A 25997-nucleotide genomic window follows, 5' to 3' on the forward strand; every position below is an offset into this window, starting at 1 on the left:
ATCAGATTCAACGATGGATTATCCCCTATCGCTAGTGTTTGACCATCACTTTGCAATCTAAAAATCTGATCAACAATCCATGATGTGTCCCTTAACAAAATCAAATTTTAAATCCTTACTGTAAACTGACCATGGCTGGTAGAGCATAGTCGTTTCTCCTTGTATGATTCTCATAGACAATGCCAAATTGTACATGCAAAAAACTTGCACTACCTTGAGATCTATGATGATCTCGCGATCTCATCTTCTCGTACCCCTGGGTATGTGTAAAGAAAGGAAAAGAAAATTTTCCTTTGAATTGAATTTTATTGAATTAGAAGATGTAGCTTTATACAAAAGATTTCCTACAATCATGCTAATCTATTCTAGGTAATCTAAGTATAAAAGGCAACTAAACAAATATACAACCAATACAATATATCTGTCAATGAGTGGATAAGGAAACAAAACAGATATACAACTAATGCAATATATTCTTCAAGGAATGGCTGGATATCATTGACCTTCTCAACACTCCTCCTCAAGTTTGAGAGTGAATGTCAAGAACTCCCAACTTGCGCATCATAGTTGAGAAAGCTTCCTTTTCCAATGGCTTTGTGAACACATCCACAAGCTGATTTGTTGAAGCAATATGTTTGTCACAGAAAAAATGACAATCCATCTCTATATATCTAGTTCTTTCATGAAAAACGGGATTGGCGGCTATATGTAAGGCAGCTATGTTATCACAATATAACAATGCTGGCTTTGGATGCAATATTCTCAAATCTATTAATAATGAATGCAACTAAGATAATTCACAGCATGTACTTGTCATGGCTCTATATTTGGCTTCTGTTGAGGAGAGAGATACGATTTTTTGCCTCTTTGTCCGTTAGGAAACAAGAGAAGATCCCAGAAAAACACAATAGCCCGTAGTGGATCTACGAGATATTGGACAACCTGCCCAATCCGAATCAGAAAAAGCTCGCAAAGATAAATCATTTTGAGAAGGGAAAAACAAACCTTGTCTTGGACTACTTTTCAAATAACGTAACCTGCGCAAGGCAGCTTCCATGTGTGGTTTGCGTGGTGCATGCATGAATCTACTTAACACATAGACTGAGTAGGTGATATCCGGCCGAGTAATAGTCAAATAAATTAGTCGTCCAACAAGTCGCCTATACTCAGATGGATCTTTAAGCAATTCACCTGAATCCGAAAGCTTTATGTTTTGCTCCATGGGAAAGTTCATAGGTTTAGCACCCAAAAATCCACCATCTTTTAAAATTTATAAAGTATATTTTCGTTGCGAGATGGAAATACCTTTCTTTAACTGAGAAACTTCGATACCCAGAAAATACTTCAAATCACCCAAATCTTTAATTCGAAAATGACTATGCAGAAAGTTCTTGAGAGCTAATATGGCATTGACATCATTACCCGTAATAAGAATGTCATCAACATATATCAACAAAGCTGTAAAAGATTTCCCTTTCCGATATGTGAATAACAAGTAATGTGCTTTGGATTGAACAAATCCAGCAGCTTGGATAGTTGTAGAGAACTTGGCAAACTATTGTCGGGAAGCTTGTGTTAAGCCATATAACAACTTGTGAAGGCGACACACTAGATTCTCCCCCTATCGTCGAAGACCAGGAGGTGGAGACATAAATTTGTTCATAGAGATCACCATGAAGAAAAGCATTGTTAACATCAAGTTGGTGAAGAGACCAATTCTGGGCAGCTACTAAAGCCAATAAACAACGAACAGTGATCATTTTAGCAGTGGGGGAAAATGTGTCATGGTAATCTATACCTTCCAGCTGTGTGTAACCTTTCACAACCAAACGAGCCTTGAAACGCTCAATAGTGCCATCCGAGTGTCGTTTGAATTTATAAACCCAACGACAACCAATAGGCTTTTTACCAGGAGGAAGAGAAGTGAGGGACCAAGTGTGGTTGGCTTCTAAAGCGGCCAATTCATATTGCATTGCTTCTTACCAACGAGAATGAGAAGCTGCTTTGATATAAGATGTAGGCTCAATATCTTGACTGACAGCAGTTGTAAAAGAGTAATGTTGTGGTGAGTAACGATAATAAGAGACAAAATTACAAGGGGGATATCGCATACCTTTTTGTGGACCTGATGACAAATGCGGCAAATGGTTGGGAAATGTTACTTGGTTGCAAACATAATCACATAAAGTCATGGGAAGGTGATGAGATCATTGAGAACTGTGTAAAATGGGTTCAGGAGGAAGACTAACATATGATGGTTGAGGAGAATTTGGATTCAGTGGTGAGGGTTGTTGGACGGGAGAAACTATTTCTGGTGATGGGGTTGTTGGACTAGTGAGGATATAGAAAGAGGAATCACAATAGTTGAATTTGAGGAAGTGGATAAAATGGACTCATAAGGAAAAATAGTTTCATGAAAAATAACATCACGGCTGGTGAACATTTGATGAGTGGCGAGGTCATAGAGCTTGTAAGCTTTTTGACCAACTGGATAACCAATAAAAATACAACGTTTGGCTCGAAAAGCGAATTTATGGGGGATGTGCACATCAATAGCATATGCAAGACACCCAAAAACTCGAAGATGGGAATAAGAAGGAAGCTTGCTATAAAGTCGTTCAATAGGAGTTTGGTGAGAAAGGGGTGGTGTGGAAAAACGATTAATTATGTAAACAGCAGTGGAAACACATTCTACCCAAAAATGTAAAGGAAGGTGGGCTTGAAAACGAAAAGCTCTAGTTGACTTAAGAATATGGCGATGTCTTTACGAACCCATTTTGTTGATGAATATAGACACAAGAATGTTGATAAGTAGTTCCTTCTTGTTTAAAAAATTCCCACATAGAGAAGAATTCTCCTCCATTATCAACCCGAATGTTGGCTATAGAAACATGGAATTGTGTTTGGAAAAATGAGAAAAAATTGATAAGTAAATGTTGTGTTTCATTTTTGTGATGCATAAAAAATACCCTTGTGAATCTAGAATAATCATCCACAATAGTCAAAAAATATTTCGCACCAGAAAAAGAGGTAATTTTATAGGGGCCCCAAATGTCACAATGAATTAATTCAAAAGGTCGAACAAACGAAATTGAACTAACAAAAAATGGAAGTCGACTTTATTTTGCAAGTACACAAAGATCACAAGCATTATTGGACTCGAAAGGGAAATTTAACAAATGTTTTGCCATAAACTCTAATCTAGAGGAAGACAAATGCCCTAATCGATGATGCCACAAAACGGTGGAGGAGGCGACTTGAGAATTGGGTAAAAGGCAAGAAGTGGCTGTTGCGGATGGAGTTTGAGGTTTTGGCTTCTCTGATGCTAACGCAACCAAGTAATAAATTCCGTCTCGTTGTTCACCCAAACCAATCGTCGTCTTCGTCATCAAGTCCTGCAAAATACAACAATAAGGGAAAAAGGTTACTGAATAATTGAGATCTTTGGTAACTTGACTCACAGACATTAAATCCACCTTAAAAGATGGCACACCAAGCACATTTTTTAAAGTAACAGCAGAATTCAAAGGTAAATTTCCAATGGATGTAATGGGGGCTTGTTCTCCACTTGGCATAGCAACTGGTGGCAAAAGGGTGTTTTAATTGCTATTAACAAGTAAAGATGGAGATGAAGTAATGTGGTCTGTTGCACTACTGTCGATAATTAATTGATGGAGGTGCAACAATGTTTGTAACAGACCTGAGGAAGCATTAGCAGCGTTAGCTTTAGGATTGGTGGATTGTGTCGTCTCTTTACCCTATATGATAAATAATATTTGCTGGATTTGCAAATCAAAGAGCCCATTTGTCACTGACGACACTTCCTGCATTATTGGATCCTCCTTGACATTGTTGACTGAAGACTAATGGCTATTGTTGCACTTAAAATGAGTGTTTCCTTGATTGGGCCTGTTTGATGCATGTTTAAGGTGTTCTAGTGGGTACCCATTCAGCTTCCAACATGTTTCTCACACATGATGGCCGCGGTCACAATAAGAGCAATGCAAAGGTTTTCGATTAGATGAGTTGGAACGGGAAGAAGAACCTCTTCCATGTCGAATAGCCAGAGCCACCGGTTCACCCTTCGAACAATCATGGCTGAGTTTTTCATCGTTTCACGTGCAACCCCTAAGCTTCGCTACTTCTCTTCTTATACAATGGAAGAGTAAGCCTTGGCAACATCAAGTAGTGGATTCATCAATAGAATTTGCCTTCGGATTGCACTGTAGGATTCATTGAGTCCCATGAGAAATTGCATCAATCTGTGTCTCTTATGGTCTGCCCCACAATAGCAAATAGTGTTATTATAGGATCTTAGTTAATCCCATAATTTTTTCAACCTTGTGTAATAAGCCGCAACAGTCATCTGATCTTGAGCAACACAAGTAATATCTTTCTCTATCTGAAAAATACGAGGGGCATTACTTTGAGAAAAATGATCCTGAAGGTCTTCCCATACCTCTTGGGCGGTGGTTGAAAAAATGATGCTGTCTGCAAAATCCTGTGTGAGTGAATTGAGAATCCAAAAGAGGATCATATCGTTGCATTTTTTCCACGAAGCATAGTCGTCTAGTTTGGCTGTGGCAGATGGCATTGTGGTGGTCCCGTCTATGAAGCCTAACTTGGATTTGGCATTCAAAGAAATCGTCATGGCTCTACACCATGTCGAATAATTATCCCCATTAAGGGGTTTGGAAACAAGCACCATTCCTCGATGATCAGAATGATGGAGAAAATATGGATTGGCAGCATCAAGCATGCCTCTTTTCAAAGATTGTTGGTTTGCCATGATAATGGAAAATAGAGATAAAAAAGAAGGCAAAAGAAAGAGGACAAAAAGTTAGGGTATCATTCCCTGCTCTAATACCATGTAAAGAAAGGAAAAGACAATTTTCCTTTGAATTGAATTTTATTGACTTAGAAGATGTAGCTTTATACAAAAGATTTCCTACAATCATGTTAATCTATTCTAGGTAATCTAAGTATATAAGGTAACTAAACAAATATACAACCAATATAATATATCTGTCAATGAGTGGATAAGGAAACTAAATAGATATACAACTAATGCAATATATTCTTCAATGAATGGTTGGATATCATTGACCTTCTCAATAGTATGCCTGTAACAACACCTCTCTAACGCTCAAGTTAAAACTTTAGTACAAAGATATTGTAAAATTTAGAAGGGGGAGAACTCATACCTTTTAGTACCTCTGTCCATCTATTTATAAAGATGAAACCTAAGGATCCCTTTAGATCCTATTACCGATTTGACCCTTATCCAATTTAGAAGGTAGATCTTAATTAATTATTTGGGAATGTATCTAGTAAATATCTGGCCCTCATATATTCCTCTTTTTTTTTTTCCTCACCAGAATTTTAACCTCTTTTGATCTAATCCTTGATTTTATCCAACCAAGACCTGAACCCATGATTGATTTGTGACTGAGCCACCTAGCTTATTTTTGTATCTTCATACCAAACTTGAATCCCTAAGTGCCACATGTTGTTCCTTGGTACCTAGGGACAAATATCCTCCACAACAATCATCAACACGTGAGAATCAATTAGGAGGAGGCTCATGGCCTTACTTGATTCATCAACTACCCCACCACCTAGTTTGACCACGCCATGGTGGCCTTGAGCTTGATTTCTCCCAAACTATGGTGATTTGTCCCTATCCATTCCTTGAGTATAGTGGAACTTCAAATTTTGTACAATGGGTCATTGATTGAACTGAATTGTCTTCGAGACACCTCCAAAATAATTTGTATATAATTAAACTCCTTTAATTACATATACATACATGCCAAAATGCATGGATTAAGCAATTATTCATCATAAGGCATAAAATTGACCTTAACATGATTTCTTATATAAAATATTGAATAATACTAATAAAAAGTAAATAAGTGCCTTCAAAATATATGAAATAATTAAAATACTTAGAAACTCATCATTAGTCATGGTGTGAAACTAGAAAACATATGATAGGCTCACACTATAAGGGCATTAAAAAAGAATAATTTTAGGGTGAGAGATATACCTCTAAAAAGGTAAGATGCCTTGCAATCTGTTAATACTTGCTCTTGAAGTGAGACATATCCATGGATGTCATCCAGGTCCATTAATAGTTGAAGGTACAAGGTAGATATCTTCATTTTAGTCTTATCAACAAATAAGTTGCACCCTAACAATTGTAAAAGGTATCCCTTCTCACAAGAAAACTTCATTCTAACTGTGCGATTAGAATCCGATGGACGGTGCTGATGGATTCTATCTCATTGATCCAAAGTCGTTCCCGTCACCTCCCTTTTTGTATCGACGTGGTACCTACCAAAATCACTCTAACGCTTAAGTTAGAGAGGTAGAGAAAATAATTAAGGAACTGGTTAGACCTCCAATCCGTCAAAAGATCCTTTTTTTGTGTTAAATGTGTTATTTATGGACCCTTGCCGCAAATCAGGCTTTCCCCCTTTCATGGATGGTGATCTTAGGGAATTGCCTGATTTTGTAGATCCATAAACAGAATGGGGATCTTTTGGATTGGTCGTACTATACTGGAAAGTGTAAGTTCCATATTTGGTCAATCCCGAGACACATGTTGAGTATCGGATCGATTTACTATTGAAGACATATGAAGACTTTGTTAAAGCTGCTCAACCGTACATGCCTCGACAAAAAGCTTCCATGTGTATGCACAAATCTTAAGAGGTAATGAGACTACCTAATACCATTTTCCAACACTTAGATGATTGATAGGTCGACTCGTTGTAATTAGGAAAACTCTTTCCTCGACCCGTTCGCTCATCGGACCTTTTGGGAATTGAATATGGACATAGAGGGGACATTAAAGATTTGACCACTCTAAAATCATTTTCTGTCCTTGGTATTTTATAGGTGTCATTATATAGGTAAAATCTAGCTCACCTTCGAACCGTTTCGACGTCGGACTTCCCGAAAGCTCGTTTTGACCAAAAATGATAAAAAGGGTATTTTGGTCATTTTACCTATTTTTATCATGACCCACCCCTTGGTGGAAGTTTGGGGATATTCTAAATAGTAATGTCTATCAGCTCCCCAAACGGCATACAAAAAAGAGCTACCGTTTGAAAGTTATAGTCAAAACACTCTGCGGGGGCATTTTGATAATTTACTGATGTGCCTCACTTGTGGTTGACGGTGCCATCGACAGTCCTGATGGTGCCACCGACAGCAAATGCTCAAACGGTCATATTTATGACCGTTGAGCCATGAATTTGGTCTCTTCTCATATATAACAACTCCAACTCTTTCATTTGGGTTGGTTGAAGCTTGAGAGAAGTAAATCCTTCATTTCTACATACTTTTAACCCTTTCTCTAGCCATGGAAGGGCTCAAACTTCATTGAAAATCCTTTTGACCCTTTGCCCTTCCTTTGGATCAATCCTAGAGAAGATTGCCTCTCCTCTCTCCACATTTTGAGAGTCTTCTCTACATTCATGAGAATTTAACTTAGGTGAACCCTTCAACATTCCTAGACTTCTCATTTGATCCCTCTCCGCCCATCAAACGTCACCTTGTACACACATTGGTACATTCATGGAGCAAGGAGCAAAAAGGAGATGATGGTAGGAGTAATTACAAGTAGCCGACGAACTCGGAAGCTTGATTGGAAGATCCAACCGTCGAGACGTACTTGTAAGCTCAAGGACTCGAAGAACTCAAGATCTCCATTGACAAATCTTATGAAGATGAGTGAGTCTTTGATTTTGTTTTTAATTTTAAAAACATATGTATGTGGTTACTTGGTTCAGCCCTCAAAAACCAAGCTCTTGATTCGAATCGAGGATTCTTGACAAGAGTAGAGGTTTGTGAGTTTCCGAGGAACAAAACTCACAATTTTGAGAGAATGCGTTCTCTCGATCTTAAGGTTTTAGAATTTAGCCTATGTATAAAAATTCTATGTAAAAGGTTTGAGGTGAACCATAAACCCTTTTGATAGTGAACACCAAATTCCTAGGTAGGAACCTTGGGAGTGGATGTAGGCATGTTGCCGAACCACTATAAAACGCTTGTCTCGTGTTTGTGAAAATGCTTCTATTAGTTTATACTTAGATGAATGTATGCTATGAATGAATACGACGCTAAGTATGTCATACGATGAATGTTTATATTCTAAGAAAATTTCAATTGCATTACAAACTAGAGACTTGCCATAAGAATGGATGTAAGCACATTGTCGATCCATTAGATGACGTATGTTTTGTGCATGTGTTTATAATTCCGCAATTTACACTTGAATCGTATATGAATGTGTCATTGAATGACATGATTAAATGAATGATTAAATTTCAAGTGTATTTTCATTAAATGCATCTTAGAGATATAAGTGTCAAATCGAGGCTAGGTGAATGACTTAGAACACAATCAAATTATCAATCTAAGTTAAAATTGGATAAATCGAAAGAAATTTTAATTATCCTATTCACCCCCCCTCTAGGACTAGATATGGTACGAAGCACGTATTTTCAGAAAGATCTCCTCCGAGATCTCTAGGCTTGACATGCACATATCAAGATTACAGTTATTTCTATGACCAGGTCTACCCTGCTTGGTAGACCAGGTCTCATTCAGTATTGTGCTACCCTTCTAGCCATAATAGGGAGATCTCTACTTTGACCTGCCCTGTTGTTGGCCAGCGCCCGTATTTTGTTCTACGCATAGTACTATTTAACCAGCCTGGACACGTGTATGGCTCAAATAATTAAACGGTTATTTCCCTTTGCAATTACCCCCTCTCGAGGAGACGTTAAGTTTCTCCGTCTTCTCAAGACATGTAACCTATTTTTCATTGGTTGCTTTGACTCTCTATAATTACTTCTACTCTTCACGAATCAACTTATTTAATGCAACAACATTTCAAATCATCTCTGATGGCTAAGACGATTCAATTTTCATCTATGTCCATCCACGTGTCTTACTATCATATACACTACCCCCTAACTACGACGTTTAGGTTGGAGTTTAGGCTGTTCTCTTAGGCATATGCACTCCTTTATTTTTTCTTATAAATAGGAGACTTAGTGTTCATTTTCCTTCTTACTGTGCTATTACTTTTCGTGATCTCGTCTCTATGCATTCTACGAGAAATTCTTTACCTTTTTCTTTCTGCTTCACTACTACTCTTACCTCTTTTAGACTGAGGTAATATTTTATTCTTTTCTTCTCCTTTTTACAAATTTACTCTCTCAATGGTTGTTAACATTACCTGACTTCGGAGGAGGCTCTATATCCCTGCCTGTGTGTCTTTTCGGGTCAGTCATGACCCTAATAACCCTAGCGACTGTCATCAGGGAGAAATTTTGGTCTACATCGACCAAATTAAGGCTGGCTTTAGTTTCCCCCTCTCTCCCTTCCTTAGAAAGATGTTGAGTAAGATAAACAAGGCCCCAAGCCAAATGTCTGATATCTTCTATCTTCTGATGGAGATTGTGGAGAAGATGGGCATAACCTCTAATAACTTCTACTCTTCACAAATCGACGCATTTAATGCAACGGCGTTTCAAATCATCTCTAACAGCTAAGACGAATCAATCTTCATCTACGTCCGTCCACGTACCCCACTATCATCTGTACTACCTCCAAACTGCGACGTTTAGGTTGAATTTTAGGCTATTCTTTCAAGCATATGTACTCCTTTATTCTTTCTTACAAATAGGAGACTTAGTGCTCATTCTCCTTTTTACTGTGCTATTGCTCTTCGTGATCTCGTCTCTATGCATTCTACAGTAAATTCTCTATTTCTTTCTTTCTACTGCACCACTACTATTAGCTTTTTTAGACTGAGGTAATCTTCTATTATTTTTTTCCCTTTTTTTGTAAATTTACTCTCTCAATGGTTACTAATATAACCCAATTTTGGAGGAGGCTCTACATACCTACTTGTGTGTCTCTTCGGGTTAGTAATGACCCCAATAACCCTGGCGACTACCGTCAAGAAAAAATTTTGGTCTGCGTCAGCCAAATTAAGGCTAGTCTTAGTTTTTCCCTTTCTCCCTTCCTTGGGAGGTGTTAAGTAAGATAAGCCAAGTCTCAGGCCAAATGCCTGGCAACTTCTACTATCTGGTAGAGATTGTGGAGAAGATGGGCATAACCCTTAATAACTTCCTCTCCAGAAATAATCTAAAAGCCATCCCCTAATGCTCGAGGTATTATTCGTTATCCTCCAAGAGCGCAGTGGTGGTACTGGTTCCTTTTCTTCCCAATGCTGACAAAGAGAGGTACAAGGACCCCCTGTTTATCTTCGAGAACTAGGAGTTTACCCCTGACGTTCCTCATAAGGGATTTAGAGTCCCTCAAATCTTCCAGGGTAAGACTAACTTTAGGTTTCTGGCTATGTTTCAATCTACTGTTCTGTCTGCAACTTAATCTACTTCTAATGTTTGCTTTCTTTTATTCGTAGATACTTCTGCCCTTTCCGTTATTGAGACTAGGAAAGAGTAGCGTAGAGCATCCAAAGATCGGGAGTTAGTGGCAGTAGACTTCCAAACCAAAGTTGGTAAAAAGGTGGTGGTGGAAAACTTCCCTTCTGTTTTGCCTCGACCACATATATGACGAGTTTTCTTCGGTCAGGCTGAGTCGAACTTGAAAGATCTCCCTGCTCCCCTTGCCTCTACTTTTCCTCAGCCACCTACACAAAGGGCCTTATTTGGTTAGGCTTCCTTTGGTCAGGCCGAACAGATCCTAGAAGATCTTGATCCTTTGTTGGCCTTTGTTTTTAGTTTTCCTTCATCTCCAATTCTGCTAGGGTCCTCCAACGCCATGAATATTGACATCTCAGAGTTCCCTTTCTCTTGTTCCCCTGCCATTAAGGTTGCTCCTTTCATTGACCCAACCAAGAAGAAGAAGAAAAGTTTTGCCTCTTGAGGCTCCACCCTCACTAGAAAAGCAGGCCAACTGGCCTTAATGAGTGGGGAGTAGGTTGCTCATACTTCTACTACTGCTTCTGGTTTTACTATGGCTGCTACTGTTGTTATTGATGTAGCTGTTACTATCCTTACTGGACTTCCTGAGGAGATTTAGGCTCGGGAAGGGTAGAGTTTGGACGCCATCAGGGAGCACAGTCATGTTCTTGACCTACAATCACATAAGAGGCACAGGTTGACCAAGAAATTTTTTAGGGATCCTTCTCCTCTAGAGGAGTCAGAGCAAGAAAGTATCAGTCACCTTAAAACTCTTCTAGAGGAAGTTGCATTCTTTTGGAGGAGTCGTGAGGCCCTCCTCTAGGATGAAAACGTGTACAATGATTTTTGCCCTCCCTTCAACCATGTCCACAATAAAAGCTACGGGGTGAGGAACCTTGTCATTGTTGCCTCTATGCTCTTCCACTCCTTTTCTCCCAAGGATTGTGATGTTGTTGACCAGGCCAATGCCGACTTGGGCTTTAGTCGATTTGTTCATGGCCTCTATCAGGTAACTCTCTACTCTTTACTTTTCAAGCTTTTACTAATTTAACTACTTTACTCTTCTTGTAGGCCAATGTCTATGGAACCTTAGCCTTCCTAAAATAGAGTAAGGCTGAGGACCAGGTGGCTATCCTAGATAGGAAGCATGAAGAAAAAATAACTCAGCCCCAAGCTGAGTTGACCTCTTCTAGCCAATTTTCCTAGGAGACTAAAGAGGAGATGGAGGCAAACTTGGCCTAATTTTTCAAGGCAACCATAGCCTTAGAAGCCACCAATAAAAACTTGACAGATCTACAGGGTGTTCTTTAACTGGAACTGGCCAACTACAAAGAGAGAGTGCAAAGGAGAGACGTAGAGTTAGTGGATCTCTGAGAGAAAATACAGTAGTAAAAGCTTGAACTAGGCTCCTTTAGAATTGGTATTGAATCAGCTAAGACAGCTCAAGCCAAGGAAGATGAGGTTGATACCAAGAGACTACTTAGACAACTGCAAGCTCAATACTCTCGGTTGGTAGATGAAGCTTCTACTAAGGCCTATCATGAAGGATTTGAGGTTGCTCGTCTTCAGTACGAGAATGAAGATGAAGATGACAATGAGGATGAAGGTCCTCTTGTTTCTCCTATCAGGAATATGTCTAGCCAGACTGGGCATTTTGGACAAGTCCTACCTTTCCATTTGGATGGGGAGAGGAACCCTGTTGTTGTCTTGGAACGAGTTCTTGGTGAGGTTATGGAGGTTAGGCTTACCGTAAAATTGGAGCCAGCCAAGGCGATTGATTTTTTTGCTCAGGCCAGTGATCTACCCCTTGACCTACCTCCTATCCCTATTATTGATGTTGATCAGGACGAGGTGGTCGACCCTCCAAATCCTACTATTGAGACTTCTCCTTTTGCCAACTAGCCATCTACCATCAAATGATGATCTACTTCTTGGTTTCAACTATACTTTGTTTTTGTTGTTATTCTTTGTATTGTCTCATCTTTGGGACCTCTTTTGTACTCTTTCTTTTGTTATTAATGAGAAATTTGGCTTTCACAAAATTACTGTTTTTATCTTTAATATAACACTTTACTTCTTCATACTGTTTACACTGCATACTCAATCTGCTAGTCTACTTTCTAACTTAGCATAAATTTCACCATTAGGTTATACTCCTAATATGCCTTCTATGTGAATTCTATTCGCACTACTTGCACTGCACATACCACCGCTAAATTGCTTAAACTGCTCATATATTGTTAAAATTGCACATTCCACTGCTAAATTGCTTGAATTGCTCATATTTACTACCTCTTCCCCCCAAGTTCTACCGTATGTAAATTTTACTTAGGTAGGACCTTTTGAAAGATAAATACATTACATTTTAGGGAGGCATCTTCGAGTTTCTATCCTTGATGAAGGCTCTAACTTAGCTTTTATTTCTTTGTACCTGAAATGGCTACTCTTCAGCACTTTCATTATTCTAAGGCAAACTATAGTCTTATAACGACTATTTTCCTATCCATTGGTAGATCTCTTTAAAAATATACTTTTATGTTAAACAAATCTCTTAGCTCTACTTTTCAAGACAGAGTATGGTCGACCAGTTCTTCACTCTACTAGTTGAAGCGGAGGAGAGCTGTATGAACCAGACTCTAGAATGAGTCCAAATCAATGCTGATTTACTCATGCCAAAGTAGGGCCCCGATCAGTTTCTTACTTTGCCAATTAAAGCAGAGAAGACCCACGTAGGTCTGAATCCAGGTGGGATCCACATTAGTACTTTGTTACTCGTATCAGAGTTGAGTCCCAACCATTTTCTTACCCTGTCAATTAAGGTAAAGAAGACTAATGGAGATCGAGTTGTTGATCTAATAATTCAAGTTGATGTTTTCAAGTCTTCTCAAGAACCATTGCAAGGAATTGGCGGTCCGATGACTAGGGCAAGGACAAAGAGGATGGAAGAGGCATTGCAAGGCTTGATTGTGGAAGTACAATACAAAGAGGCCATTCTAGAAGATTCTAAGGCTAACTTTGGAGATATCAAAGTTTCATCAAGGATGGTCAACTATCTTTTATGCAAAAGATCAATTTGGATGCAAGGGTTAATTGGAAATTTTTATGTTCTAATTGTCCTTAATTTTGATTTCTTTATTTTCTAAAGACTAATTAGACTTTCTTTATTTTCCAAAGGACTAATTAGAATCAATCTTGATCTAATTTGTCTATAAAAGGGCACCTCATGTTGTAATTGAGACACAATTGACAATTTAAATTTTTATGAGAATTGAAATTTATTCAAGAACTTTGTTTTGTTTCATGTGTTCTAGCTTGAGTTCTTTATGAGATCTTTATGAGTTCTTTATGAGTTCTTGTTCGAGTTCTTGAAAGAGGGCATGAATCTTCGACTTATCAAAGGAGTGATCATCCTTTGTGGCGTCTCAAGGTTGGGGTTTTAAGGACATAGCTTCCTTAAGGTTCTAATCCGATCAACATCATCTTTTGTTTATACACAACTTGTGTTTCCTTTGAATTAAAAGATTCCTAGAAGAAATCATCAAGAGGAGTTTCCAAGAGGAATCATATCATTTGGTATCAGAACTCCAAGATTGCTAGAAAAATGAATCATCATTGAGAGAATTCTTCGAAGATTGGGTTACGTGCCATTCAATTGGAAATTCAACGGAGTAGATCTTGTACCCCAACAAAATTCATATCAATTCAAAGCCAATAATGGTTGGAAACCAGGTTTTTATTATTTCAAAACATTCTTGATACGTTCTTGTTGGAAACCATGAACATTCATTGAATTTCATAGTTGTTCTTATATAGTTCTTTGTGAATTCTGTATTTTCTTTGCGGTATTTTTTTTTTTTTGAGCTCTGAAAATTTTCTTGCTAAAATTACAAATTATGATCGATCATCAACAATCAATCTAAGATATATAATCTATATGATCATCTTTGTTTTTTTTTTTTTTCAAAGATTCAGATTTTAATTTTGTGTGCAAGAACAAACCAAAGTTACTAATGTTGAAGGACAAACCAAAGTTGCTGTCCACAACATGATTTGTTGCTGAAACACAGCTACATTAATTCTAATCTAAGTTGGGTTTTTCATGAAAAAAAAAAAAAAAAACTTCTTGGCTGAGTTCTTGGTTTCTGTTTTGAGCATCCAACTTGAGATTACATAAAAAGAAAACTCTTGACGTGGCTGCTCTCATTTTGCTGCTGTTAATTTGTTATGATGATCAAGATTTACATATTATTGTTGCTATCCTTCAATGGTCATTGATTGAATTCAGCAACTGTGTTTTCTTGATTGTTGCTGAATTATAATGATAGAACGTTATTACATGATCGCCCATGATCTGATCTTTTTGAATACCATTGAATACCGTTTGCCATACTGATTTTTTTTGTTTTGTTTTTGTTTTGTGTTGAATTACGATTTGCTGAATGTCTCCAGACTTTTAATTCTTGAATGTTACATGTTACATCATTTGCTGGAGATTAAACACCAATACCATTATTAGAGTTAAAGTTTGATTACCATTTAAGAACAAACCACTGTCCAAGTTGCTGAATTTGTTTTCTTTTATTTTTTTTATTTTTTTGTTTTGTTTTTTTTCTCAAATAAGAAATTAGTTGCTGCTGTTCTGAATTCAGCAAGAATACAATGGAGTGTAAAGAAGATGTTATTCTTTTTAATAATCTTTATAAAGAACATAATAAACAACCCTCTTTAGAAGTACGTTTTTGAGTTTTGGAGAACGTTGTGGCTGACTTGAAATCCTTATTAAGACTGAATAGCGAGAAAGAAAACGTTTTAAGTTGTTGTATCTTCTTCGTTAAATTTCATCATTAGAGTTGTCTTTTATGTCCGTTCTTTGAACATAGACGAACTATTGGAATTCAAGGACAAACCATTGATGTCACTGTAATTCCGCCATTTAAGAAGAATGTAAGGAGGACAACTTGTTGGATTTTCGTGATGTTTTGGCTGTAAACGTGTTGTTACTGTGTTGTGTTGTTCATCGAATTTAGATAGTAAATCATCTGCTGGAGTTTACGTAGTTTTTGAATGGAATTTGATCACCAATTTCGTCATCAACATTGCTATTTTTCCTTCGTCAAATTTATACAGAACATTTGGGGACTGTAATTGTTGGTTTCTTGAGATCTGCACCGTACAACTCACCTTTCACATACATATCTTGTTTCCTTCAAAATTGTTTGTTTTTTTTTACATGATCAAGAACCTTCAAAGAACACCATGTATATTTTTATTTTATTTTATTTTTATGAATTTCAGATATCCATATATTGTCATTACTTGACTTGGTCTCTTCTTTGACGTATTACATCAACAAATCAGAAGATCAAAAAAAAAAAAAAAAAAAAAGAAGGGGGGAATTGATATTCGCTGTTCGTAGTACAAAAAATCGATAATTTGGAGTTGCTAACTTCAAACGGTCATAACTTTTGATCCGGGTATCGGAACACTATTAGTGCATATCAAATCGAAGCTTTTTTCAAGACCTACAAGTTAAACGAGGCATAGCCTTGTTCCACACCGTTTCAACCCCAAATTCCATTGTTTTCATCACTTTCTGAGACATACAAGATTATTGTATATTCTTGTTGTTTTCGTTTATTTAAATTTACAGGTTCAAACCATGAGTAAGGAAGGAGGAGAACCACATGAGACCGACATGAAACTATTTATCAAGGCCGTTCATGACCAATTTAAATTGTTGAACTCAAGGTTGGACAATATGGAATCCTCTTATGAATCTAAACCCTATCGAAGACATGAGTTCGAAGGAGAAGAAGATGTTCATTCCGAAATGGAGGGAGTACATTATCGAAGGGATAAGAAAGTTGATTTCAAAGAAGATAACAATATGGGTAGCATAAAGATGACGATTCCGACCTTTCATGGAAAGAATGATCCTGAGTTATATTTGGAGTGGGAAAGAAAGGTTGAGCACGCTTTTGATTATCATAATTATTCCAAGATTAAAAAAAATAAAGTTAGTCATCGTGGAATTTACAAACTATGCCAGTACATGGTGGGATCAATTGGTGATCAATAGGCGCAGATATGGTGAGAGATCTATTCGGTCATGGGATGAGATTAAGTCAGTGATCCGTAAAAGATTTATACTTAGCCATTACTATCGAGATTTGTACATAAAATTGCAAGGGCTAGTTCAAGGTTCCATGAGTGTAGAGGATTATTATAAAGAAATGAAAATTGCCATGATTCGAGCAAACATAGAGGAAGATAGAGAAGCAACCATGGCTAGATTCATTTTCGGATTGAACAAGGAGATTGCTAATGTGGTTGAGTTGCACCATTATGTGGAGATGGAAGAGTTACTACACAAAGCCATTAAAGTAGAAAAGTAAATCAAGTCTAGACGGTTCAGATCTGGATCATCCTCTAATAATCCGTGGAGACCAAATTGGAAGGACAACAAAATTCCTTTCAAAACAAAAGAAGACGCAAAGTCAAAGCCTTGGGTTTCTGTTTCAAAAGATAAACCTAAAACAAAACCTCTTATTAAGTCACGTCAGGTTAAATGTTTTAAGTGCCAGGAGTTCGAACACATTGCTTCTGAATGTCCAAACAAAAGGGTTATGGTTGTATTGGCAAATGGAGACATTCAAAGTGCTAGCTCAAGTGATAATGAGATGCCTCAATTAGAGGATTGTTCTAATGTTGAAGTAGAAGAGCCTATGCATGGTGATTTACTTGTCACCAGGAGAGCTTTGAGTATACAACCTAAGGATGAAAGAGATGAGGAGCAACGTGAGCATATTTTTCATACAAGATGCCACGTGAAGGATAAAGTCTGTACATTGATTATTGGTAGTGGGAGTTGTACCAATGTTGCTAGTACCTTGTTGGTAGAGAAGTTGAATTTGAAATGGTAAAAACATCCTAAACCGTATAAGCTACAATGGTTGAATGATTGTGAAGAAGTGAAGGTAAACAAGCAAGTTCGGGTTCCTTTCTCAATAGGCAAGTATGTGGATGAGGTTCTTTGTGATGTGGCACCGATGCATGTTGGTTATATATTGCTCGGTCGACCATGGCAGTTTGATAGGAGAGTGTCGCATGATGGGTATAAAAACCGTCATTCTTTTGTCATGAACAATCAAAAAATTGTATTGGCCCCTCTCAAACATTTGCAAGCTTATGAGGACCAGGTTAGGATAGCAAGTGAGTGCAAAAAGAGAGAAAAACAAAAGTGTGAGCAAAAAGGAGAGTAAAGTGAGCAACATAGAGAGAAGAATAAAGTACTGAGTGTACTTGCTGACAAACATGATGTTAAAAGTGTAATGATAGCAACGCCACAAGTTTTAGTTCTTATGTACAAAGATGTTTATTTTTCTACTGACGATCTAAACTCATCTTTGCCTAGTGTTGTTATGTCTTTATTGCAGGATTTTGAGGATCTTTTTCTCGGGGAGATTCCACATGGTTTACCTCCTTTAAGAGGAATTGAGCACCAAATAGACTTCATACCTGGATCTGCTATACCAAATAGACCTGCTTATAGAGCTAATCATGAGGAAACAAAGGAGACACAAAGGCAAGTAGATGAATTGTTACAGAAGGGATTTATAAGGGAGAGTCTTAGTCATGTTCGATTCCAGTTCTCTTAGTACCAAAAAAAGATGGAACATGGCGCATGTGTATGGATTGTCGAGCTATTAATAAGATAACAGTAAAATATAGGCATCTTATCCTTAGGTTGGATGATATGTTTGATGAATTGCATGGCTCTCATTTATTTTCTAAAATTGATTTAAAGAATGGGTATTATCAAATTCGTATGAAAGAGGGAGATGAATGGAAAACTACATTTAAAACTAGATATGGGTTGTATGAATAGTTAGTAATGCCCTTCGGTATAACAAACGCACATAGTACATTCATGAGATTAATGAACCATGCCTTGCGTGCTTTCATGGGAAAATTTGTGGTACTTTACTTTGATGATATTTTAGTCTATAGCAAAAATGTTGATGAACATGTAAAGCATTTGCATGTTGTGTTTAGTGTGTTAAGAGAACACCAATTATATGTTAATCTTAAGAAATGCACATTTTGTATGGAATCTGTTGTGTTTCTTGGATTTGTTGTTAGTTCACAGGGATTTGTTGTTCTTAGGTGTAGGCCAATGATTCTGATTTCAGCCAAGTATGGAATGAATGTGCTAAGTTTGCGTTTAGTGACTTTTGTAGACATGAAATGTTCACAATGAACTTCAATACTACATTGTTTGGAGTCGCCACCATTCTTTTTTGAAATGGGTGTGAATGGGCACCCGGATTGATTCTTTTGAAAACCATTTTTTTTTCATGGCATTGTAGTGACTCTCATATGTTGAAAAGGGCACGGTCTACCTAAGATCTAGGTAAGGAGGTCCGGTTAGAGGATGGGGAAGGTGTTAGGCACCCCATCCTCTCCACCAAAGGTGGTTACCTTGCTTGGCCATTTTATTTTGTAAAAAATTCAAGAAAACAAATATTAAAATGCATGAGAATGTATGGTAAGAGTGGTGTGTGCATTAAGTGGAATATTCCCTTAACAAAGGGTTTTTGATTTTTAACATGACATTAGGGGCATTCTATGGAAAAGAATGACCCATGTAGCCACATTAAATTTATGAATATGAATGTAGGTTTGAACTTTTAGAGAGACTCCATGATGGAGTTCCCTTAAGGCCACAACCATGATGCATGTATGCATTGCTAGAAACTTAATGTTTCACCCCATCAAGAGGGTGACACATTTCTTCATCATTGCCATGCATAGGTGAGTGTGTGCATTGTGTACAATATGATGCATGAGATTGAGGTGAAAATGGCTTCAACCCCCATCCTTTCGATCGAACCTTAGTCCAATCTACCGGGGATGGGAGAGGGTATACATTACATCCTAAGGCTTTCTAAAAATAAAATAAAGAGAGGGTTAGAAGAAGAGAATGCAAACTTTGAAATAAGTAAACTACATCTTAAATCCTACCTTGTCCCTTGATGGTGAACTTGGACCTTGAAGAGTAGGCTTGAGAGATGAATGAGATGGTTAAGGGTTGAGTTGAAGTTTAGAAGATGAGAGAATGAGTAGAAATTTTTGTAGAGTTTTAGGTTGAGATGGGGGCTTGAGAGCATGAGTTGTTCATGGAAATTGAGGGTATTTATAGAGTTTTTGGAAGATTTTTGGGGATAAAGTGGTCCAACCCTAAAAATGAAGAAAATGGACATGAGATTTAGGTTATTTTTTTTTGAATTTTTCATTTGTATGGGGGTAAAGATGACATTTGTGAAGAAACCCTAAAAGCATGCTTTGATCCTTGGTTTTTTGGTAAATAGAGGTGAGAGAACAAAAGTACTTTTGGGAGGGTGAATGGGGGAGTGACATGTGTAAAGGTGGAGTGGTAGGTAAAAAGTAGATCTTGGTTTATTTGTAAATAACTCATAAAGCAAGGGTGGAAGTGTAGTTTTGAAATGGACCAATGGGAAAACAAAAGCACATTTGGGAGGGTGAATAAGAGGATGACATGTGTAAAGGTGAAGTGGTAGGTGAAAAGTAGACTTTGGTTCATTTGTAAATAACAAATAAAGCAAGGGTGGAAGTATAATTTTGAAATGGACCAATGGGAGAACTCCATGTATGTACTTGAAGATTCCCACCTTTTGAGGGTATAATGGGAAGTTCCCTCACCTTTATGGATTATTACCAAAGACCAAACAACCTTTTTGGTTTGACTAAACCTTTTGAGAAGGGCATTCTTGAGTTTTCACAAAGGGAAAGTTGACCCTCCAATTAGATGATGCATTGGGTATTGGGGGCTTATGAGGTATCAACATGTGTCATCATATAAGGGGTGAGAAGATGGACTTGGAGTGGGTTTGATATTGGGCTTAGAGAATGGATTTTGTCTTGGGCTTAGGTTGGGCTAGAAAATGGATTTAGGTTATGGGTTTAGAATGGCATTGGGTTTTAGGCTTAGGTTGGGCTAGGTAATGGATTTAGGTTATGGGTTTAGAATGGATCGGTTAATTGAAAATGAACACGAATTGGGAGTGGGTTAGGGACAAGGTTTAGTATGCAAACTATATGACATGATGCATGTATGCATGAAAATGATGCAAAATAGCAATATGGGTCCGTCGAAAATCTTGAGTTCTAAATCGGAATCAATTCGAGGAAATTTGGATCTTCCTAACTGATTCGTGCAAATTGGGGTGTCTACAACTTTTATAGGCATGAAGGATTTCTTTTCAAGAAAAATAAATTGTGCGTGCCTAATTATTCAGTTCGTGAGTTACTTGTAAGGGAAAGTCATGGGGGAGGTTTAATGGGTCACTTTGGTGTCCTAAAAACTTTATATATCTTACGTGAGCATTTTTATTGGCCCCATATAAAGCATGACGTGCAATCTATTTGTGTACTTACCCCTTACCTACTCACAATGGAGAGGGGAATGGGCACAGGGTAAATGTCGTTTGCGGAGAACTCGACTTCAACCCTTCGGATTTGATAGCGCCTATTGGGGCAAAAATCAGGGTCCATTTAACAAAAGAATCAAGGATGTCAACGGTTAACACGATCAACCATTACACAACGAATCCATCTCAAAACTCACAGTTGCCACTCAAATTGGCCGACCTCACCATCCATCCCACTCATCAAAATACTGCTACCCGACCACCTTTAGTTATACCTTACGGATCACCAAACCATCGAAATTCGACCCAACCTCCTCTGGTAATACCCTACACACTGCCAAATTCTTAAGGATCAACCCGACCCCCCTTCATATTCCATACACTTCATCTTCACGTCCATCGCTCGTCATTCCATACACTCCATCAACTCCTCAAGTAACTCTTCCTATCACCACTACATCCAAACCATCACCACCACCCCTCATCCTCAATGTAAAATCCAATCCACCTCCCATGACCATACACTCACCTAAACCATTCCCCTATAGCTCCGATCAGGCAGTTCCCTAGAGTTACGAAACCACCATCACCACGACCACAGGGGTTGAAACCATGAAGAAAGCAATGGTGGCTGATATCGACCATATGACAAGGACAGGGAAATGCTAGAAATTACCAGAAAATGGGGTAAACATCAGGGAAGAAACAAAAGAGACTGCAAAAGAGGTGACAGATGAAGAAAAAAAGGAAAGCAAAGGGAAAGGGTAAGCTGTATAAAGATGATAAGATGGAAAAGAAGGCAAAAGTGACAGATAAGGAGGCTACAGATTTCATTAAGCTCGTTTGCAAGAGTGAGCATAATATAGTGGACCAATTGAAGAAACAACCAGCTCAAATCAGCATTCTGGGTCTGATGCAAAAGTCAGAAGAACACCAAGAGGCATTACTAAGAGTTCTGGAAAAATCGCATATACCTGCAACCACTTCGCCAGCACAGTTGGAACAAACGATTGGCCAGATCATGGCCCCTAATCCCGTTATCTTCACTGAAAGTGAATTTGTGCTAGAAGGGCGGGGGCACATCGAGCCGTTAAACATCATGGTCATGTGCAAGGGCATGATGGTTGCCAGGGTGCTGATTGATAATGGTTCAGTGCTTAATGTTTATCCACTTGAAACCTTCCAGAAACTCAACGCTGATTGGTCACATGTCAAGCCTAACAACAAGGTTGTCCAAGGCTTTGACAGTTCGAGAAGGGATTCCCTAGGAGAAGTGGACTTACCAATCATGATAGGTCCTTGTACCTTCGAGGTAACATTTGAAGTCATGGAAATACCGACAAACTTAAACTTGCTGGTGGACAGGCCATGGATCCATGTAGTAGGGGCTGTACCGTCCTCGTTGCACCAAATAGTCAAATTTATCATAGGGCAAAGGATGATATCTGTACTGGCAGAAAATCTTATCCCGACTGGGGGAGCTCCAGATGTGCCATTCATCGATATCGAAATGACGAAAGACAAAATACTGTACCATTCATATCAATTCGCTGCTGTCAATCATATTGAGAAAGGAAAAGAGAAGGTAAAGGTGGAACTATCGAGAACGAATCTGATGATTGGTCGGATTTTGAAAAGAGCAGGTTATTGACCTAGACAAGGGTTGGGAACCAGGAGGAAAGGGGAAAGTTATACCGATTGAAGCAAAAATGTACACTCCTTATTTTGGTCTGGGGTTTAGGCCCACAAAAAAAATATTGCGGAAATGAATGACAAGAAAAAAGAGCTTTGACTAGCGAGAAGGCAAACCGTTGAACCGAATGTCTAGAATCTAGGCAGATTTCCACATATCAGCGTTAGCTTCCCAAAATCACAGATTAGGCCAGACAGTTTATCAGAACCGCTGCCAACAAGACTGGTAAAAAGGCCAAAAGTGGTAAATGTCAAACCTGTGCACATTCACGAAGACTCAGTTGTTGAGTCCCAACCATCCTTCATAGAAGGCATTGATATTTTATTCAATAAGGATTCCAACGAAAATCTATCAGAGACCGCTCTAGAATCCATCAAAATAGAAATCACTACAAGCCAAGAGAAATAATCACCCTTTCCCACTGGAATCGATTGGGCATCAATCGTCATCCCACTAAGCTTGGGAGGGACTATGCCCCACCCTGATAACAACAATCAATCGGAGATCATGGTCATCTCCAAACCATCGACCAAACCATCCAACAAATCACTTGCTCACCTCATTCACCCCCTTAGAGAAGGGAAAGTTCTAAAAAATTGGGAGGAATTCCCATTGACCCTTAAGGCTGTTGAGACCTCCAAAGAAAATGCCATTAGTCGAATCTAGTTTGCCCAAGGATCATAACGAGCCCTCGTCCTCGGGTAAAGACTGTTTTGAGGGCTTCCTATCTTTATTAACGAATTTACATGATTGTTCTTCTTATTTCAGGTATCCCAAAGATAACAAAAAAACAAATATCCTCAAAAGTCAAAAAAATCAAAAATTTCTCGAAAATAAAAAAACTTTTAAAATTTTAAAAAAAATAAATATTTTTCAAAAAAAAAAAAAAAGAATTTTCAAGGGATCTGTCTCCATCAAATGAGTACCTAGATAAAAACAAATTTTAAAGTGGACGAGTATGATTTCGATCTTGAACTCGACTTCGACCTCATGAGGATCGAAAAAGAATCGGAGGACGAAATGGAATACCCACCCAAAGAAATCAAAGACTTGGTAGAGCGTCACGAGAAAGGTGTTCAGCCAAATATCGAGGATACAGATTCAATCAATCTTGGTACCGAAAAGGACCCACAAATTGTCAAGATCGGAGCCTTACTAACATCATAGCAAAAAGAAGAAATAGTCGAATTCTTACGAAACTATCAAGATGTCTTTGCATGGTCATACAGGGATATGCCGGGTTTAGATACAGATCTTATTGTACACAAGCTACCAATTGCCTCGGAAAGCAAGCCAATCAAACAAAAACTGAGAAGATTGAAATCAGAATGGACCTTCAAGGTCAAAGATGAGGTCATGAAGCAATTCAAAGAGGATTTCTTGTAGTGTCTACGTACCCTAAGTGGTTGGCTAATCTCGTCTCAGTACCTAAGAAAGATGGAAAGGTACGCATGTGTGTTGACTACCGAGACTTGAACAAAGCCAGTCTTAAGGATGATTTTCCACTACCACATATCGACACTCTAGTCAATAGTACAGTAGGGCACGCAATGTTCTCGTTCATGGATGACTTCTCAGGCTATTTAATCAGATAAAAATGGAGAAGAAGACCAGGAAAAGACTGCATTTATCACACCATGGGGTACTTTCCACTACAAAGTCATGCCATTCGGGCTGAAGAACGCAGGGGCGACTTACCAACGGGCAATGACCGCATTATTCCACGACATGATCCACAAGGAAATGGAGGTCTACGAAGATGACATGATTACTAAATCCGATATTGAAGAAGACCATCTGGTAAATCTCAAGAAATTGTTCGACAGACTCAGGAAGTACAGTTGTAGACACCCCATTTTTGCACTCGCCTGATTAATCCAACTCGTCAACCCGATCGCAAGGATTCCCAATGATGGATGTGTATTCATTGCTTTACTTTGTTACCAGATTTGTTTCAGAAATCCAGATGAGGTATCTCGAATTGGACAAAACCTTAGAAACCACGCTACGCTAGGAAAATACGACCCCAGAAACCTAGAAAGCATCATCTTGCAGACCAAAAAGAAGCTTCACGATAAAAATCACTAAAAATTGACCAAATTACCAAAAGACCCCTAACCGCAAAATAACCCTAGAGCCTACGTTACGCTTAGGAAAACTCTCTCGAAACATATAAAATAACAAATCGGAAACTCAAATAAATCATTTCACCAATTTTAACAGAATTTGACAAAATTACGAAAATGCCCCTCATAAAGTTCACAAATCATTCACACAACAAAAAATTTCATAAATAACACAAAATAATATTTCCATTGAATTCCTTATGAAAAATCGATTCTAAAACATCCTAGAACATTAAAACCGACTTACGTCGTGAAAAGTCCTCTCCGGGGGCCCAAAACGGTTAATTTCATAATTTTCATAATTAAAAAATTCGAAATTAATAAAATAAAAATTAAATAATTAAAGTGAAACATTAATGAAATTAATTTAAAATTTTGAACCTAAAAAATCGATTAATCGGGCTCTCAGGCAAAATTGTTGAGGGTTCGTGAGATATTTCTTTACGGACCCCTCCATTTGGGGGGTCCAAAGAATTAAAGAAATAATGAAAGGGGCCTTCTCCAAAAATTAAAAGTAAATCAAGCAAGACTAAAGTCAAGGTATTAAAGTCAATCAAGTGAGACTGAAGTCAAAATTAAAGTCAATTAAGCAAGACTGAAGTCAAGTCAATCAATTAAGACTAAAGTCAAAACATTAAAAGTCAATCAAAATAAGACCAAAAGTCATAATAGAATTCTAATTAAATAATCACTCTATCTAATAGAGTTCTAACTTAAAAATAATTCTACCTAAAACAATTTGAATTAAAACACAATTCTACCTAAAATAATTCTAATTAAAATACAATTCTACCTAAAACAAGTCAAATTAAAACACAACTCTAATTAAAAGATCTCTAATAATTAAACACTAACTCTATCCAAATCAACCCCTAAAAACATCTATAAATAGAGGTGCTCACACCCTATTTTGTATCAAATCATAAACCCTAAGAGAAGTAGGTCTAGAAGCTCCCCAGCCCCCCATAAACCCTAGTTTTGGAGCCCCAACTCCTTAGCTAACATCCCTCTTCAAATTTTAGTGTAGAAAAACACTCAAAAGCCTTCTAAAAACACCCCCAAATCCGCAACGAACTTGAAGAGTTCAGATTCAAAAACAAGGAGATACCTTGCCTCGGGATCCGAATCCAGTCAAATCCGAAAACAGAACAAAGCAAAGGAGCAGGTACAAGGAGCTCTTTTTGTCAGATCTGAGGGAACCAAGTCCTTGCTATCGGAAAGGTAATTTTTATTTTATTTATTTTTTTATCTAGGTTTTAGCAATGTAATTTACTTGGGA

At 37.9% G+C, this 25997-nt stretch overlaps 1 pseudogene; it reads right to left on the reverse strand.

Annotated features, from left to right (window-relative positions):
• Positions 1-520: 520 nt before the first annotated feature.
• LOC147406151 (uncharacterized) lies at positions 521-4789 on the reverse strand (annotated as a pseudogene).
• Positions 4790-25997: the final 21208 nt, after the last annotated feature.

The sequence above is a fragment of the Akebia trifoliata genome, chromosome 3, assembly GCF_017979445.1.
Source record: "Akebia trifoliata isolate Shusen 1 chromosome 3, ASM1797944v1, whole genome shotgun sequence".
NCBI classification, from domain to species: domain Eukaryota; kingdom Viridiplantae; phylum Streptophyta; class Magnoliopsida; order Ranunculales; family Lardizabalaceae; genus Akebia; species Akebia trifoliata.